This window comes from Aplysia californica, unplaced genomic scaffold (genome assembly GCF_000002075.1).
Source record: "Aplysia californica isolate F4 #8 unplaced genomic scaffold, AplCal3.0 scaffold00178, whole genome shotgun sequence".
Classification (NCBI taxonomy): domain Eukaryota; kingdom Metazoa; phylum Mollusca; class Gastropoda; order Aplysiida; family Aplysiidae; genus Aplysia; species Aplysia californica.
Window position 1 is genome coordinate 533764 of NW_004797448.1, and position 7520 is coordinate 541283.

Genomic DNA, 7520 nt, shown 5'->3' on the forward strand with positions numbered 1-7520 from the left:
ACCCCCCCCCCCCCCCCCCAACCCTTACATTATTTTTGAGCATTTTGATGTACCTGAAATCTTAGCCTGGGCGGTCTTACAAGAAAACAATACAGTGGAGTCCACTTATACCGAGTCCGGAAAAAACGAGAAGTCTGTTATAAAGACACTATTCTAAAACCCCGTTTTTTTCTCTTCTTTATCTTTGTAAATAAAATGCTGCTATAGCGCAGCCAGACAAACACGCCAGTCGGTTATAGCGGGATATTCCTGCCGCTGTGCGCAGTGCATAGGCCATTTATACCTGATGAAAACCTCGCCAGTTGAGAAACTTGGTAATCTAGCGAAACAAAGAAGGGTAGAGCCCATGTGTGTCAACAATGAAGGCCGAAGCGACTGAGTAGGGAGGGCATAACATGCGCAGACAAGCACAATGCATCGTGTGATAGGCCAGCGTAGGGCCTAAGCCTAGTTTAGATTATCAAGGACTACCATGTCTCTCACTTCTCCGATGGAGGGGTCACAGTTATTTGATGGATGGAGCGAATGTGCGACGTGTGCAAGCTGACGGAATGCACCACAGGGTGTGGTGCGGTGGGGGGAAAGCACAGCGGGTGAGTTAGCCCAGAGCACTTTTTTCTGATCACCAACGCCGAGCTGCCAGTCAACATCGCTAGATCTAGTGCTAGAGAAAGAAACCTGATTCGATTTTTGATCAAGTAAGACCTAGAGACCTAGAGGTCATATTGAAACAAAATCATCATCAGGGGAGATAGCAAAAGGAAATAAACAGAACACCAAATTCATAGATTAGACCTACTTTACAGTTTCCCTTGAATTTATTACTGGATCCCTTATAGCGAAAATCCTGCTATAACGGACATTTTGCTCCGGTCCCCTCCCTCTCGTTATAACAGGATTCCACTGTAATTGTCTGTGTGGAATTTGTGCAATTTATTTTATGGTGGGTTTTTTTTTTTTTGGGGGGGGGGGGGTTGTAAGTGTTTTACGGCGCTCGCAACTACATAAGGTCATATGAGCGCGTGGGACACATTAAACTTTTTCAGTTGGTAGGAAATTTTGAATTTTGTCAGGGTTGCGGCCGAGGCCTTTATCGGTTTTAGACCACCAAGGGATTTTAACGTGCGCAACTTGCACACAGGCCCTCCGGGGTTTTTCGCCCTTATCCGAGAAGGCTAGGTGTAGATCTTTCCTACCAGAAGATCCGGAGTGTGGCTGAAAGACAGCAGTAAGAAGGAGCCAAGGAGTAGCAGTAGAAAGGCTGCAGAAAGAGTCAGGAGCCCAGAGGAGGCAAAGGAGGTGAGCGGGTGGGGGCAGAAAGTGGAGACGAAAGCAGACGACAGAACTTTGCTAGAGAGCAGGAAAGGAGGTGAAAGGAGACAATTTTACGAAGAAAATTTTTCCGTCGCTACCCGGATTCGAACCCGGGACCTTTGAATGAGAGGCCAACACTTTAACCTCAAGGCCACGAGAACCCCATAACGTTCTTTGCCATTGCACGCAAGGTTCTGTCTCCCTTTGTATACATTGTCTGGACAAAGCAGGCTGTCTCCGTCTGTCTCCCTTCATTTTGTATCCCACTCTGTCACGGTCGGCTCCAACAGGCAGAGTCGAAGCAGCCCGCCTCCTGAATGATCTAAATTGTGTCAATATAGGTGTGTGAAACACTTACAGTACAGCGATATAGGTGTGTGAAACACTTACAGTACAGCGATGTAGGTGTGTGAAACACTTACAGTACAGCGATATAGGTGTGTGAAACACTTACAGTACAGCGATGTAGGTGTGTGAAACACTTACAGTACAGTGATATAGGTGTGTGAAACACTTACAGTACAGCGATATAGGTGTGTGAAACACTTACAGTACAGCGATATAGGTGCGTGAAACACTTACAGACACAAGGGGGAAAATAATGAGAAAATATTTGGTTGTGTGTAACCTTAAGGTAACAGGTGGCCTGTGACCCCGCAAGGGCTGTAACTGCCCAGGATTTTCGGTTAGGCGATCTAGATCTACCAAAATTAAAATATTGTAAAGATTGAGTGTTTTGTTTATCTAGACCACTCGTTCATCACGAGGGTAATTCTTCTCCAGAATTGCAGAGTTAGTTTTACTTGTCTTGTTCTGTCTCTGTCGTTCAGTTTCGTTTTTTCGCTGCGCATAGCATCTACTTTACACACACAATGGAAAGCAATGCATACTTTAATTAAAATGTATAATACGTATTTAGTTTTAGTTGAGGTTTTACGGCGTTCGCAACTGCATAAGGTCATTTGAGCGCCAGTACATACATACATACATACATACATACATACATACATACATACATACATACATACATACATACATACATACACACACACACACACGCACACGCACACGCACACGCACACGCACACACACAGACACACACACACACACACACACACACACACACACACACACACACACACACACACACACACACACACACACACACACACACAAGAATAAGAATATTTTTTAAAATCATGTATCTCTGTCTTTCTTGTAATAGTTGTAAAGCGCATAGAGCATGCTCATGAGCATGGATATGCGCTATATAAATGCAATTATTATTTCTTCTGGGGTGTTGCTACCGCGTATCCCTTTCTGCCCGGGTAGGCCTTGGCAGGTAGCGCCGGAGCCAGCCTCTTATAAATGTTAGTGATCTAAATTGTGTCGCTGGGCGCATAAAAACACTTTTATTCAATTTTTTTAAAAAAGGAAAACAACAACTGTGAAACTTTTGTCCACTGCAGCATCATATCGGTTCTTACACTTAAACACAATACAGGAGGAATGCGTTTTTACTAATTGAATAGCCTATTCTCGGAATAAAACCTTCTTTCTTATCTAGATTTCAGTGCGTGAGCACATGTATATATGTGTATATATATATATATATAATATATGTATATGTTATAGATCTACCAGTGAGTCTAACTCTTTGGTAGAACATGACAATTATCATTTTTTAAATTTTACATTTGGCTGTTTTTGTTAGCCTTCCGCGGCCAGGAGCTGGTGTCATAATCGAGGTCACGATCTGATTATAGGACGGTAAAAAGTAGAGGAAAAAAAGCAAGCACTTGCAACAGTGAAGAGATTGTTAGGAGTTAGTTCCCCTCACATTTGTGAGGTAGACTCGACCAGTGTTAGTTAGCTTACATAATCAGGGCTTGAGATTGATTTTAACTGTGACCCCAAAGGGGTGAACAGGGTATATGTGGCAATGAAACAGCTTAGACAGCTATGCACATGTTCCCTTCAACTATATTGGTGGACTCTTCCAGCCTCACTTTAATCTTACTAAATCAAAGCTTGCGACTGCTTATGGAGTGGCCCGAGAGGGGCGAAGAGGCTATTTCTGTGGCCGTGAAACCGTTTTGAATGTTAGGCATACTGTTCATTGTTGACTACGAACGTCTTTTGACATTTAATTTAAGAGGTTTACGTTTATGGATGAATTTGACAGCGACAATGTTTCAAAATTAGGAAGGGAAGCAGTGATTATTTGATTATATAGACGCTTCGCCCCTGCTGTACATGTCTTGCAACTTTTCTTGCAACTTTTGCTATTTTCAAATTCAACTTTCTCTAAGGAAACTACAAGGCTGACTGACTGTGAGACAACTTATGACGGAGAACCTGGATACCTAGAGGAGTTATCTCTGTCTGGCTCAGAGGTTAGTGGTTATGGTCACTATTAGCTGCCGTCATGCATTCTGAGTGTAATTAGTTTGTGCGTTTGGCTTCATCTTGTTTTTGCATTTTCTGTTATTAATACGTTTCTTTTTCGTTTCTTTTTCAAAAGAGGAAAGAAAAATGTTTTAAAAAGACATCTAGACCTACCTGTCAAACATGAAACATCTGCAGACATGAGAACAACTTTTGATTGATTGAAAAATTGAACAGGCTCAAGGAACAAAACCCCTAACCCTAAAACCCCTAAATCCTAAGATCTTTTAACAAGCGAAATGATCAACTTGTCAATTAAAACACTTATTACTGATATTACTTCCCTTTATTCACACGGCGAGGTGTTTGGTTAACTTGTTTTGGGGAAAATGCGAAAAATCGTGAAAACGGGGAATCCAAAATTATGCAAATGTTGCGGAATTATGCGAAAAAAATGCGGCCGCACAATCGCATCATCCGACGAGGACAGCCTTATGTACTTGCGAGCGCCGTAAAACCTCTTCTAAAAAAAAAAATATTTTTTTTAACTTCTGAAGCTGCCCACTTTTGGCATAGGTCAAGATTTCTGGAAACCCCAGAAATCTGGTTTAGCCAGCTTGTCCTTTTATTTAAAAGCGACCGAATTAAATTATTTCCCCTCTCCATTCCTGTATGAAACCCGCATCAGTTTTGATGTTGACATTTCTCGTGGCAAAATTGCAATCCGTCGTTAGCACTCATGAGTGTTCAAACATGCATCACTTTAAATGTTTAAATAATAATTACATTGTACTTGTTTATGGTTATTATTAACTAATTTAAGTTGACATAAAATAAATACACCCTTTGCTTGCGTAACATGAAACTTGAGAATGTTTCCCAGGTATTACAGCTTATTCGGAGTAGAAAAGGCTAGAAAGACGGCCACAATTACAACAGGGAGTGTAGGTGTGGGCGTGGGTGGAGGGGGTGGAAGTAAAACATGCTACTTAGTGCCCTCCAACCACCCAGGTCATAAGAAAACAGAACAAACAATAAAGCAAACTCTTTCGGTTGCTCTCTCTCTCTCTCTCTCTCTCTCTCTCTCTCTCTCTCTCTCTCCATCTCTCTCTCTCTATCCATCTCTCTCTATCTATCCATCTCTCTTTCTCTCTCTCTCACACAAAAAAACACCAAAAAAACAACACTCGCAGTCCGCACTTTGAGTCTCACAGTGAGGTATGATTCAGCATGAGTGTCTGTGCGTGCATGTGTGTGTATGTATGTGTATGTATGTGTATGTATGTGTATGTATGTGTATGTATGTGTATGTATGTGTATGTATGTGTGTGTATGTATGTGTGTGTATGTATGTATGTGTGTGTATGTATGTGTATGTGTATGTGTATGTGTATGTGTATGTATGTGTATGTGTATGTATGTGTATGTGTATGTATGTATGTGTATGTATGTATGTGTGTATGTGTGTATGTGTGTGTATGTGTGTATGTATGTGTGTGTGTGTATGTGTGTATGTATGTGTGTGTGTGTATGTGTGTATGTATGTGTGTGTGTGTATGTATGTGTGTGTGTGTGTATGTGTGTGTATGTGTGTGTATGTGTATGTGTACGTATGTGTGTGTACGTGGAGGTGAGAGAAGGGGGGGGGAGGGAGTGTGTGTGAGAGAGTGATACAGAGAGAGAAGGAGAGACACAGTGACAGACATACAAACAGAGAGACAGACAGACAGACAAAGAGAGAAAGAGTGTGTGTCATTGCAAAATACCTTGCCTTATCGCTACAGCAAAGACACCTTATATCTCGTAAATTTTAATGTTCAACACTCCCATCTACTTGACATTGATCAATTATGAGGCAGGCTGTGCTGGTCCTGCCTATCAATCATGGCCAACGAGGACACAGAGGAATACAGTATCCCAGCACACAGACCAAGATACAAGATTTTTTTAAAACAACTCTTTCCATTCAAAAATCAAACTCAGGTCTACTGAGTGCCAAAGCAAAGAGCCTAACTTCTACACGCGACTCTGGTACATCTAATTAAATATGAATAAAAAGAAAGCACAAGACAAAGTGGAAGACCTATATATATATATACTGTATATATATATATATATATATATATATAAATATAATATGACCCTGAGGCACAACATGCATGCAAAAATGAGCAATTACTTTTGACATACGGTATTATTAATTGGGAATAACCAAGAAGAGATAAAGAGTTTTTAAAAAACATCCAAGTAACATCTGATGATGGCAATGAAAATGATAATGAAAAGGGACTTTTCAAACAAAATAACTTCCATTCAGATGAGAGAAAAAGTAAGGCAGACAGAAAGAAATGACAGAAGAAAAGGAAAGAAGTTGGACCTACTATTTGTTTGTTTGTTTGAGTAGATGTTTTACGGCACTCTCGATTCAGTTTTGTTCTTAGGACCTACTTCTAGGGGCGCTCTCCAATCACTCATGATAAAAAGAGGAATGAACATGAACACCTAGCCAATAATACAAACAAATAACTAGTAAGATAAATTCCACACAGTAAATTTATTAAACATATTTTTCAGCTGCCAGCACAAAAGGAGCTCTTTGCACAGTTCTGAAAAGTAAAAAAACCCCCAGGTAAACTGACAAACCTAGTACATAATAATATCAATGACAGTTCAGACAACCTTTTTACACCTTCAATCATGCCGCTGTCACTGAAATTTCTCCCTCAGACAAACTAAAAAGGGGTCAACAATGAGATGTAAGTCATTATATGAGGCCTAAGAGTCAACAACGAGGGGTCGGAGTTAATTCAAGACATGAATAAATAATAAAGGGTCAACAACATGGGGTCGGACAAACGGTATATTTCTAAAAGGTCACCAAGCAGTGTCGGACTCAAGTCAGGACATGAGTCCTGAGGGTCAACAACGAGGGATAGGACTAAAGTTAAATTTATAAATGGTCAATAACAAGGCATCGAGGCTAAGTCAAGACATGAGTCTTGAGGGTCAACAACGTGGGGTCGGACTAAAGGAAAAGTTATAAATGGTCTACAAAGAGGGATTGGAGCTAAGTCAAGACATGAGTCTTGAGGGTCAACAACGTGGGGTCGGACTAAATAATCAACATTAGGAGTTGGAGGTAAGTCAAGACATGAGTCCTGGGGGTCAATAACGTGGGGTTGGACTAAAGGTAAATTTATAAACGGTCAACAACGAGGGATAGAGGCTAAGTCAAGACATGAGTCCTCCTGAGGGTCAACAACGTGGGGACGGACTAAAGGCAGATTTATAAATTATCAATAATGAGGGGTAGGGATTAAGTCAAGACATGAATCTTGAGGGTCAACAACATGGGGTGGACTAGGGGTGGACTAAAGGTAAAATTCTAAAGGGTCAACCAGAGGGGGCAGACCAAAGTCAAGACATGAGTCCTGAGGGTCAACAACATTGGGTTGGACTAAAAGAAAAAATCATAAATGGTCAACAACGAGGGGTCGGAGCTTAGTCAATAGGGTCAACAACATGAGGTTGGATTGAAGGTCAAATTCTAAAGTGTCACGCAGAGGGGACGGATCGAAGTCAAGACATGTGTTCTGAGGGTCAACAACGTTATATAAACGGTCAACAACGAGGGGTAGGGGTTAAATCAAGAAATGAATCTTGATGGTCAAGAAATGAATCTTGAAGGTCAACAACATGGGGTCGGAAAATAGGCAAAGTAAAATGGTCAACAACGATGGGTTGGAGCTTAGTCAAGGCACGAGTCTTCAGGGTCAACAACGTGGGGTCGGACTAAAGGAACATTTTTTAATAGTCAA